The sequence below is a fragment of the Anarrhichthys ocellatus genome, unplaced genomic scaffold (assembly GCF_004355925.1).
Source record: "Anarrhichthys ocellatus isolate YVR2014 unplaced genomic scaffold, GSC_Weel_1.0 scaffold42, whole genome shotgun sequence".
NCBI classification, from domain to species: domain Eukaryota; kingdom Metazoa; phylum Chordata; class Actinopteri; order Perciformes; family Anarhichadidae; genus Anarrhichthys; species Anarrhichthys ocellatus.
In genome coordinates, this window is record NW_022280072.1 from 529,073 (window position 1) to 541,989 (window position 12,917).

Sequence of the window (12,917 nt, forward strand, 5' to 3'; positions counted from 1 at the left end):
TCTCTCTCTCTCTCTCTCTCTCTCTCTCTCTCTCTCTCTCTCTCTCTTTGCGCCATAGTGAGTGTGAAGGAATGGAAATGTTTTGGCCAGACCAGTGGTGCTCTATAGAAACTTTGTCAAAGAAAACATCTCAGCTTTTGTATCATCCAGAATTATTCAAATGAGTTCAGGAGCCCTCTTCTTATGATAATAGCAGTTGGGGGGGACATTTCTTTGAGGATTCATGGTCCCATTGTGCTCCTCGACAGAGAAAGAGCCGAGGCCAAATTCAACCCCCACCACCGCACATTGCACCGCACCGCAACAACCACGCGGTCTCTAAAATAACCCTCGCCACAGTCACCACAGAGCTGTGACAGCCCTTCTGTCCACCTCTCTCCACCCCTCTGCAGGCCTGAAAAAGAGACTAAAACCTCCGGGCCGATTGCCAGGGGAATAGAGAAGTAAAGTGCGGAGGTTTAGAGCCGGTGGGCTGGCAAGGCTTTGGGAGTTAGAGCTGTTAAGGAAAGAGCAGAGGGGGGGGGGGTTACACTGTTGGGACAAGAGAACCAAGAGGGGGGCGAGTTGAGTTAGGGGGACATAGATGGGGACTGGGGGTGCGGTGCATGTCTCAGACACAATAATACTATTCATTGGGCTCAGACATGGGTGTTAACTCCCCTCTGACAGAGCACAATGGGACTCGGCGGCATTCAGGCAGCCTTGGTGATATTGTTAGTTCAGGGCTGCATTCTCCCTGCCGCAGGACAGAGCGCCTGCATTGTACCCATCCGGCAGGATGGATGGAGGGAGGTTTGAGAGGTGAAAGGCAAAGAAAGAGAGAACAGTACGTTTGTCTATCTGTCAGTGCTGACGGAGCGAGGGGCAGAGGGAACAGAGGGCGGAGAAGGTGGGGAGGGGCGGGCGGAGGTGGTGGTGGCGGCGGCGTTGGAGGTGTTGTGCCCCATGGCATTGGACTTGTTTGTTTCAGGGGGGGAAAAAATAAAAGGAGAAACTGACACTAAAAGAGGCCGTGCAATAAATATTACTCAAGCAGCCGCGTAGGGCTAAAGAGGCATTAAATAAAGGGGTGGGGACGTAGACGATGAGAGGATGATATGGCGGCATTTTTATGGGGGAAAAAACACGCAGTGGGTTTGTGTGCTGCTTCAGAGTTTAGCAGGCATTTTGTTTATACGCCTCAAAAGAGGGAGAGCAAAAAGGAGCGGAGAAAGGGCAATGACAGAAAATGAGAACTGCAGAGGTTGCTGCTGTTTGTGACTCGGATGAGGTTACATCCAACTACCACGAGACCTACTTTTCCAGAGGAGCAGAGAGGGGAAGCAGTATGCGATTGTAAGGGAGAAGAAACAGAGAGCTGAACCAGCACAGTAGCATTGGGGAACGACATAAGTCAGGTTTCCATCCAACTGTAGCACAGATTTTAACTGGCTTTCCAGAAAATCGCGCCGCTACTCGAATTAATGTGCGTTTCCATCCACTACGGTTATGTGAATATTCGTAGTTGGTTCATTTGAGATGAACTAATTGCCACAAAATGTGTAAATCTGCTGCTTGTCCTAAAATTACATTACATTGAATATGTTTGGTTTTGGGATTGTTGCTTTCTGGGCTCCAGGATATTCTGATGGGGACTTTCGACCATATTTTGATGTTACATAGAAAAACAGTTTCTATGATTAATGGAGAAAATAATGAAATGCATCATTAGCTGTCACGGCAGGCATGAAAAGTATCCTGAGCTCTACTAAACAAGTACGTCTTCCTCGTTGACATGTCGCATACAAAAGGCAACACTATGTTGCCATAAGGGCTCACAGACATCTCAGCAAATTCCTTTGGCTGCTGCAGTCACTGAACGCCTGCCTCGCGCAAGAACACTTACAAAACAGCAGATCTGAGGCAGTACGGCACGGATGAAAAGGACAGAGATATAAAAGGAGGCAGTATGCAAGTATCTAATCACAGACTCGCTAGACACGATGACACACAACCTGCATTTGCGCACACACACACACACACACACACACACACACACACACACACACACTATCACTGCTCCTTCTGCACAGAACAACCTGCTTTCATGAACAGTACTTTGTTTGTTTCCCCTCTGGTAAACTCTGACCAACCGTTCCCATAGCAACCTTACCTACTCGTTCCCGATGTGATCGTGTGTGTGTGCGTGTGCGTGTGCGTGTGCGTGTGTGTGTGTGTGTGTGTGTGTGAAAGCAAAAAAGAGGGAGCAAGGTTTGTGGGGTTGTGTGGAGGTTTAGAGCATGACTTCCTGATCTTAATACAACACATGTGCCTCTGTGTGCGTGTGTGTGCGTGTGTGTGCGTGTGTGTGCGTGTGTGTGTGTGTGTGTGTCTGTGTGTGGGATCCTGTTAATGTACACCTTAATCTCTCTGATGAATTTATTCCAAATTATTCCGACATGTTCCCCTTTTCCTACACATCTGCATTCCCTCCCAGCAGTCTGGACCTCCCTCCTCAGAGAAGGAAAGAGCCAGCGGTGGGATGCTGGGGTGGCAGGCAGGCAGGGGCATTGCTCTCGTCAGGGGGCTAATGCCCCTCAGTAGTGGCTGGGGTAGGTAGGGTACTGCCCTTTGTCCCCGGTGGAGGGATTACACTGGTCAACCAGCACAGACAATGTACCACCCTCCTGGAATGGGAGGACCAACCTGCTCTCTACCAATGATAGGGGCAGTCAACTGATCACTAACTTAATTAAGGACAGAGGGAAGCAAGAGGGGAGGAGGAAGGGTGATGCAGGAGACAGAGAGCGAGAGGTTGAGGGGAAGCAGAGCTATGGGGCGATAAAAAAAGGGGATAAAGAAAATAAAGTGGGAGTGGAAGAAAGCGATGCAAGGAGCACAGGGACACGCTAAAATAAGAAGAGGCATGGAGTTAAAAAGAGAGCAATGGGAAGAGGCGGAGGGGTGAACACAAGGCTTCTCTAGCACAGGATTAGGGGAGGGAAGATGAAAGGATCAGATCTAACAGAGGACAGGGAAAGGGCCAGGAGAGATGGCCAGAGGAGGGAGGCCGGCGACTTAAACTCAAAGCAAGGAAATCCAAGTAGAAGAGCGAGAAAGAAGAGAGCTCAGGTGTCTATGACCTCGAGGCACTGGTGGAAAAGGCCTTTTTCTTTTCTTTTTTATAACAAGTGCTACACAATGTTAAAACTCCCCCTATTTATGCCACAGCACACACACCTATTCAAATCCAAAGACAAATGCAGCAGATAATTCTATTACAGACGACTTTAACAGAGGATATTTAGGGGACAGGTAGCGTAGCTCAGCCCCACTGCAGACAGATACGGCTCTGCAATACTTAACAACAGGGATTTGGCAGCACTGTTGATTGAACATGCCAAATCCCATTTGTCGGAGGACTGTGCGCGTTTGTATCGACACTCTGTAACCTTGTGGCTCCGTAAAAGGAGACCTCAGTGTGTGTGTGTGTGTGTGTGTGTGTGTGTGTGTGTGTGTGTGTGTGTTTGTTACTGGCGGGCAGGCAGGTGGGTGGCACTGTTCAGCTGGATAGGTGCACTCCCCTTCATCTATGCTCCTCACCATCCCTTCATCATTCCATCTTCACTTTGCTGTCTGCCTCGATTCCCTCTTTTCACAAAAAAGGGTGACAAGAAAGAGATAGAGAGGGTTTCTCAACACTCCTTTTCTTGCTTTCCCTCCCTCCCATCCTCCCCCTTCCCTCCCTCCGCTCCTTCCATCCCCTATGGTAGAGCTGCCAGACAGGAGTGCTCAGCAGCTCTCCGAACGTTATTGATCCTGAGAGCAAGCCGGCCAGGGAGTTGGTGTCTCTCTCTCTCTTTCTCTCTCTCTCTCTCTCTCTCTCTCCTCCCTCCATCACACCCTCATCCCCCACCACAACCAGCAACTTTTTCCTCCCTCCCTGCCCGCCTCTACTTCATTTATCAAGGTTAAAGAACTCTTATAAAAAAGGGAAGAGGGGGTCGCCTGGATGTTATCTGACTTCATGAAAGAAATCCCCTCAGGCCACTCCACTAGAGGAGGATGCTCTTTGCCAGACCCAACTCTACACACACACAGACACACACAGAACACGCAGGGGCACCAAGCAGCTGCCCACTCATAGCTAGTCAGAAATAGAAAGTAGCCTGTTGCTGTGTTTGGTACACAGCAACAGGGCAATCAGAAATAGAAATGAAGAGGCTGGATGAATGGACATGAAGGGAAGAGGAAATTAGAAAATTCGTTACCCAACGAGGTCAAACATGAGCATTACAGCGACACTTTTCTCTTAGAAGGCACAATTTAGAGTTTATATCATTTATAAGACACTAATAACAAAAACATTTAGGTTGCTATGTTGCACTGAACGCTCTTTTCCAGAAGGTGGTTGAACGGTACTTTCAGCTGTAGCTGCAGCAGTAGTACGAGATGTTTTACAACCTGGCAACACAAATTAGTTAGACTAGTCCTTTAATTGATTAATTAAATTAAATAACAAGATATAAATTGGCAAAACTTCAGGTAATCGATTAATTGTCTACATTTATAAGTAGAAATGCCACAAGCTTCTTACATTCTCACCTACCCCCATCCCCTTTGATTTACCATTGTTAATCAAGCACAGCTATGCAGTTAACAATGACAACAAAGTTTTGAAACAAGCTAGCTAGCTAAATAAGCTAATGTTAGCTTCACGAGTTGGTTGGTACAGCCCCCCCCCCCCCGGGCTGAATTTTGTATGTTACCAGCCGACTCGTTTTGAAACAAGAGCCTTGTAACAAAATATTGAATAATTTACTTACACTCTTGCTCCAGGCCACCTTCCAAAATACGAATATTACTAATTCTCGCTGTTTGAGGGAGGGGTTTTGTTAACACATGATTTCCTATTTTCTGACATTTTACAGACCAAACAATTAATCAAATTTAATTGAGAAATAACTATGAATCAATAGCTGCAGCCCAAGTTATTATTTATTTATGCATATATAACTATTTTAAGCATTGGTTAATTATTTATTAAAATACTTAAAGCCATCTCTATAAAGGGTACCGTACAATCATAACAAAATATGCAAAGAAGTACATCTGGAAAATTGGTTTTCACAAAGCCATCAGAATCCATCTAAAGCTCCATTATCCATCCGTAGAGGGAATACAGTTTCTGCATTTCCAGTCTTTAGGAGACTGTAGCAGCAGCTATTGTCCCTGTTTGTAAAAAGGACTGGAAATGGCTTTACGTGTGGAGTGCATCCTGTATTCCATTGTTACTGCTTTCACTCTCCGCCATAAAGGCCTGCCTGCACTCCAGGCTACAACAGCCAGGCAAATACACACAGCAGCACATTACAGAGCCATACCTTCCCCTCCCTTTGTGCTCAGTAATTGCCACAATGCATCTTCTCGTCTAGCTAATTAAGTGAGTCTTTCCCATTGTCTCCCAATACTATCACCTCTTCACACAGCCAGAGAGAGAGAGAGAGAGCTAGAGACACACATAGCAAGAAGCAAGAGATGGAAAGAGCAAAGGTATGGATGAAATACAAAGGCAGGAGTCCAAATAGAGAGAGGATGAATGACAAAGGCATGTGTCTGTGTCCTAGTAAATGTCTACCTGTTGAAAAAGGGGCCTGTGAGCTGTAAACAGCGCATTACTACTTTCAGATGAAAATCTTCACTCTCAATAAAGTCATTTAAGGAATCAGGGGGAAACCCACTTTTAAATGCCAATGCAGCCCTGAAAATGTGACATTCACTGTTCAGAAGGATGTACAGTATGGACAGAATTTGACTTTTGGAGCCTATGTTTTCACATTACTGAAAGGGGAAAGTTTGTCTGCGCTCACCGTAAATTTAAGTTGAACACACGCACATGTGTATGCGCATGATTTTGAGGTGCCACAATTACTTTGGAAGCCAATCGCGATCCAGTATTTAATGTACAGATGTGTGGTGTGAGAATGGACTTGAGAATGGACTTTTCAGTGATTTTTGAAAATTAACAGTAGGGCATTTTAATATTTTTTAATGAGGTCGTTTTTTTTGTGGAATATCACAAATTATTATTCAAAGCAAAATGTTTTTATATATATTATTTTGTGATGCCACTTATGTACATTTAGTCTTCCTAATTCAAGTAAAAAAGTCTACATCTAGCCTCACACAAAAAAACAAGAACTACTACTGCAGTTTGACCACATAGCACAACATAAATCTGAGATTCATTCCTATAATGAAACACTGCAGGAAGTAATCCTGGAGCAGGAGCGAGCCTGGATATTTGAACTAAAATTGCCCCAGCCTCTCATGTCTACAAAAAAAATACAAAGGAAATAATAATTTCACTTTGAGGCATTTGCTCTATCACATAACTTTCACAAAGATGTGAATTCGTTCAAGAAGGGCACTGAATTCCACTCTTATGTGTAATATCCTGGATATTTCCGAATATCACACCATGCATTACGCTGTCTGTTGCAATAGGCTGTATGGGCTTCAAACTGCTACGACTTCACTACGTCTGTGCACAGCTGTGGAAGCACTTTGTGCAATCCATAAAGGACAAACAGAGAAAAGTAAAAACAGGTGCTTTTGTTTCCTTCTTCTTTATATCCGCAGTCCGCTTGTGTGGCTAACCGAGGAGTTTGAACAACTGAGTTATTGGAGGACACAGACAAACAGACTCATCTAAATTCCACTTCTCTTTAGAGTTGCTAGGAGAGGCCCCCCTCTCCAAAACACGCACACACAGACACACTCGCTCCATGCTCAAGTCCACTCGCTGACCTCTCAGGCCAGACACTCTCTTGCCAAACCCCCAAACTCTCCCCCTAAAAAAAAAATAAATAACCCTCAACCCCTCCTTGAACCTACACCTCCCCCTTCTCACCCTGAACGCCTCTCCTTCCCACACTCAAGTTCCTGTCAAGGCCCTGACAGACAGACAGACAAGTAGGGTGACATCATGGTGCAGAGAGAGACAGAGGAAGGGGGCTGCCTGCCTGTCTGCCCCCCAGCACCCACACAATACAGCAGGGCATCTGGCACTGGGGTGGTGTTGGGGTGGGGGTCTGTCAGGACAAAGCGTTTACATCCCCCTCCCCGGAATATGATTATAGTTTGTAAATGGCGGCTGAGACGTAAATGTGTGAGGAGAAGAAAGAGGCTTAGATGCGGCGGCGGGAGCGTGGGTGGATAATACAGTTATGGGTGTATACAGTGAAGACACCAACAGATATATTAGTCCAAGCACATGAAAGATGGTTTTGGGATTTTGCACATGTCGTCATGGGAAATCTGTACCGGCATTCAGTGGAAGACACTTTTGAAAAGCTGCCAAATCCTCATGTACGTATTTATTTTTCATGCTGTTTTTGTTGAATTTCTCTTCCCAAAAACTGCAAAGTGACGCTGTTCTGAAACGAGCAGGTTTAGTGGTGATCTGCGTGTGTGTGTGTCACTTGCTGCTTGTTAATTTGCAGGATCCAAGATGAAACAATGGTGCCAACGGGATAGAAATTAGTGTCATAATACTCTCTCTCACTCTCTGCAGCCCCCCCCCCCAACTCTGTCTCCGTCTGAGAGGCTGTCTACTCGCTGTGTGCATACAAGTGTCTGTGTGCATACATAAAATAAATGAGCTGTGTGCATGCATTGTGCGAGTCCACAGGCCCAGTGTATATATTAGAAATGTGACTTGACCCTGGCAGGCTGAAGCAGGGTTTCTGCGTCGCACTGGGCGTGGGAAAAAGGGGAGACCTCTTTTCACAGCTGCTCCGGCCGTTGCATTGAACCAATGGAGGCCCCCGCCGCCCCTAACCTGCCTCCGCCACTAATGCCCCCCCCCCCCCCCCCCCTTTTAACTCCCCCCTTTCCCATTCACTCTGCAGCCTGCTGCCTTTCAGGGGACCCCCGTACCCACCCCCTCCTCCTCCGGAGCTCTGCTCGTCACCCTGCTGCACCCCACCATCACAGCCACCACCAACCTTTAATACAGCCACCTCGCCATTCAGCCAGTGTGCATTGAGATGCCACGGACCTCTGAGCTTTGAGGAGGCGAAGAAAAACAAACGCAGCTAAGTGATTAATGGAATAAAGAAACTTAGACCAAACTAATTTGTTTACGTATGTTTGTAAAGACACACCAAAACTAAACATCAGACCTCCTGTCTCATTGTTTTTACTTTTACCTCGTGAGTTCCTTCTACTTTTTTTAACTCTCTTTTTTGTTCTTCAAATCCAATTCCATTTTCCTCACTCGCACACTCTCTTCTCTACTTCCTTCTCCGAGCCGCGCTGCAGATAGACTTTAATTTATGTTAACATACGCCACCACTCTACACTCAGTGCCTAACCCCCCCACACACCCACACACCCACACATTCCCCACCTCCCTCCATCCAGTGTATTCATTTGCAGAGATTTATTTCCTATCAAGCAGCATAATGCAGAGGGTATAATTCAAATCAACTTTTAAGAACACCCAAGCGGCGCAGTTTATGTATACAAATCTAAAAAGCCTTGCAAAAAAAAGGAAAAGAAAATTCCCGGCAAACAGCAGGGTGTTAAAAGCAGATTGGCAACTTTAAGAAGCAATGGGTGGGCGGTGGGTGTTTGGTTTTGCCATTAAAGATAACCTATTACTGATAAACCTCACAATCAGCCTGTTTAAGCGTCACAATGCGGGCTTCATTTGTTTCGGATACTCTTACTAATCTGACAGTATAGCCATGCAAAGGCAGGCTCGGAGAGGAATCATAAAACACACACACACGCGATTTTGGATAAACTTTAAAAGGTCACGTAATGTGCAGAATAACTCCAACATATTCTCAGGAGCGGCCCCATCGTGCTGTCTAGCTACCCTGCTGATACGCCCGGCGTGTTGAGGAAATGTTGAGAAGCAGCGAGGGGGCCAGCGACGGGGGGGGGGGAGTGAGGGAGGGGGCTTGTAGCCGAGAACCTGAAAGGACTCCATCTCCCTTGGCCAACATGCCATGACGGTGTGGAGCAGCAGTCTGAATTGGTTTCTCTGGGGTGGTGGAGCTGGAGAGGTGATGGCAAGATGAGCCAGAGTGAGGATGGAAAGGGAGCGAGGGGGGGTATGTGTGTTTGTGTGTTGGAGAGAGAGAGAGAGAGAGAGAGTAACAGAGAATAGGAGAGAGCGATGGCAGACCAGATCTGAGGTACTGTAAATGAGCGGATTACCGCCCCCGCTCTCTTCAAGACTTTCCATATACATGGAGAGCGCCCGGCTGTGGAAGCAACACTGCTACGTGTGAAATCACACATCCTCCGGCCCGCACTTCCTATACCAACAATTGCAATGAATGCACATATATCGCACATGGGCCCTGTGAGGGTAGAACGAGGCGTGAGTGCAGGCCCATGCGAGCTGGCTCTTAATTGCTGTTATGAATACAAAGAGGATGTGAGGGGTGTCACTTCTGGATTGACGTGTCTCCGCGTCAGATTTAGCCTGTAGCTATGCCTCCACTTCTAAAGCTCGTGTCCAGCCGAAGCTTGTTTGCATCGATTTTATCTAGTTTGTGGATATGATATTGACTAAGTAGACCGGCAGCCCTTATCGAGTTGAAGCAAAGCGAAAGGAGGTTTAAGAGGTGGTGGTCGAACGCTATGGAGGAGGATAGCCACAGGCTGTGAAATCTCCTCTGATCTTCCCTTGTCTGATTCTCAAATGCAACTCTTTCTCTGGGTGGGGGGGGGCATGCTGATATAGAAATAGGCCAATGTCACAGAACGCTCATCTAACCCTGGAGGGAAATAAAGAAGAAAAAAAAAATCACTTCTTCTGTTTCTCCCCGATGACGGAGCTCAATCTCTGCGGACGGGGCTTCGTCTCGCTCTCCTCCCCTTCCCATCACTCCCACCATCACTCCGTCTACTTTGTTCTCGGCAGGAGGTTGAACATGCACGAGCTGAGCAGCGTTCTCGGCCTTGATGGCCCCGCTACGGCAGCTGTTAGGATAGCGAAGGTAATCTTTAGTCGTGTCACTCAGCACTGAGAGGAGAGCCGAGAGGAATGTGAGTGAGTCACCTAGTTCGAGTTTCAGCCGCCCGTCATCTTCAACACCATGTTAGATAAATACCAACAGCTTACGAAGTTTTGACAGTTAGCAGAGTAGCTATGACAGCTGGGGCCAAAAAGTCTCTGCATCCTGTTTATTACAACATATATACCAAGATATGGTTTGTTAATATGACAATAAAGCGACACTTTGTCTTCACAATAATCAAGCAGGAGATGGGTGGAAATAATAAGAGTGAACTTGTTTTGGAGGGGGAACGGAACAGTTTGTGTTTGTTTGTTGTAGTCCGTGTTACATGTGTTCCTGGAGAACTGCAGCAACATTACGTGTTAAGATACATCTTGAAAGTTTTTACAAAACTTAAAAAAACAGAAAGAGAACCAAAGAAAGAGATGTGTCTCTCTGTGTGAGTGTGGATGAGGGCGCGAGGCCTGGACAGAGAGCAGAGGACAGAAATGTATGTTGTTTTGGGGGGAGTGGAGAGGGAGAGAGGGAATTAGAGGAGTGAGGGACTTAGCCACCCTGGCAGTCTTTCCACATGAGCACACCTTGCGCATACACTCCCCCCCCCCCCTATAACCCATGTATCCTTAAAGGGATAAAAAAGCATGGACAAAGGAATTAAAATATAGATTACACAAGTGGCCACCCTGCGTCTTATCTGCCAAAACCGAAGAATCTAACAAATTGGATCAGGCGTTGTTAAGCAGGGGGCGAGAGAGGCCGGCGAGTGAGAGGGTGAGGAGGAGGGCAAACAAGAAAGTGCACACGTAAAGAATGAGAGGCACGTGCTTTTGTGAGATAAATTATGATGAAATTTAGGACTTTTTTAATAAAACCGTGTGACTTTTCAGGCCTCGAAAACAAACAGTCTGAGTGTAATTATTTGAAAGTACCAGTTCAAGTTCAAGTGTGTTTTAGTGTTTGGAGTGTGAGGCAGCACCCCGAGGAAGATTATTTTGAAGGCTCACCTGTATCTTTGGAGTGATGAAGTGTTGTTCTGACCCACTCTGTGACCTCTGACCCTCAGAGCAGGAGGTGATGTGTGCCTCCTCTGACCTGTTGTCCTGCAGGTTCAGACTCAGGCCTGCAGAGTGTGTGTGTGTGTGTGTGTGTGTGTGTGTGTGTGTGTGTATTTTTGTGTGACTGCACTCCACAGATTCCTGCAAAAAAAACACATAAAGTAATAAGTTGAGAGAGAGTCCATACCTGCAGCAGGTCATGTGTCTGATCCAACTTTAATGTATGTCACACTTGAAATCCTCTAGAGGAAACAATTGACATTGATTTAAAAAACTGCTTTTATCTTTAAATTCTACACTTATTGATAACTTAATATTACCTGACATTCTGCAAACAAAACTTTTGATATTTTGACTGAAAAATAAAATATGAAATTATAAATTGAACGTGTCAAATTCAAGTTTTAATATTGTTTGTCTAATAGAAAGGGAAAATAGATACTTCAGGAGCCACTACCTCATATTATGGGCTTGTTGTATAGATAAATAAATAGTATTAGGTCTGTAAAAAGTACACGACAAAAGTCCAAATTTATAAATCAAACTGGAAAACAGGAAACGCCAAACAGATAAATCTACTGCAATTAATGACGATGACTTTCATTTGCACATTAATGCAGTGAAAGAACAATAATGAAATGCATCTTAATAGAATAATGAAGAAAGCGCATATTGTAATATTGGAAAAATGAACAATGCAGCAGTGTTATACAGTTTGACTCGTGTGTGGAAAGTTTCTCGTATTTCTTTTTTTCAACTGTCAGCGGTAAATTCATGACAATACCAATCTCTCCAACGCACACGCACACACACACACACACACACACACACACACACACAAACACACTTCACAAGCGATTACACAAAATACTCAAAGATTACATCCGCTGAAACCTGATGTCCTTTGCGGGTTTAAAGCCTGAACGTCAGCCTTTCAATTCTTTTTTTCTTCTTTCCCTTGCATGGGTCAGAGGCTGTTGCTAGGCTACCAAACCCAGAATTCATAAGTTCAGAGGAGAGGTTTTTATAGGTCGTTGCAATTCAAGGTAAAATGATAATAGAAAATTGATAACGCTGGAATATAGGGACTTTGGTGATATGGAATCAAATAGACCATGAGCCATAAATAGTTTCAGATCTGAATCTGAAAGTGTAATAATAGTGATACAATAATAATAATCATGATAACAATAGTTATACTAATAACAATAATAGCGATGTGTAAAAAAGTTATTCAAGTTATTTTTTCAAAGTGAACTCAAACATTATAAAACGAGGAAACCCATGCAGTGCATTCCAGGAAGTACTATGAATAAGAAATGCAGTAATGTTCTTCATATATTAGAGAAGCAGCTGTTGCCAAAATAAGTCACACACTCTGATCTTGAGCAAAATCTCGCAGTCAAATTAAAATGTAAACCGTGCAGCCGGATACTAAATTGTGAAAAAATAAAATAAAATGGACAAATTCTGTAATCGACAGTATGCTGTCATGTCTATTGTGCTGGGGGGAAAATTAGAAGAAGCGCAGTACACTTAAACACATGCAGAGAAGAAACTGCAAAAAACATGTCCACACACACTCAAACACACAGCTCTGCAATCTAGTGGGCAGGTGTGACACACACGAGATAACATCTATAGGATGGTGGGTTGGAAATGCAGCAGGGCTGTGCGACCCGAAACAATGGCTCTGCTGTGTGTAGGACGGCTGCTTTGTTCCAACAAACAAAGCAAACAACAAACAACCCTCGCACCGTATGCTACAAACGGGACTACAACATGAAAATATTCAACATTATCAATACAGTACAGAGAAAGAGTGGTGGAAGAAGGGTGGGGG

The 12,917-nt window shown here is 45.1% G+C and overlaps 1 long non-coding RNA gene across 1 annotated transcript in view; it reads right to left on the reverse strand.

The window, feature by feature from the left end:
• Positions 1-12,917, reverse strand: part of LOC116394927 (uncharacterized) — a 28,504-nt gene that overhangs the window by 1,757 nt on the left and 13,830 nt on the right. Inside the window, exon 2 of the long non-coding RNA XR_004213487.1 lies at positions 11,024-11,215. This is a non-coding gene — a long non-coding RNA (uncharacterized LOC116394927). The remainder of the gene's footprint in view (positions 1-11,023; positions 11,216-12,917) is intronic.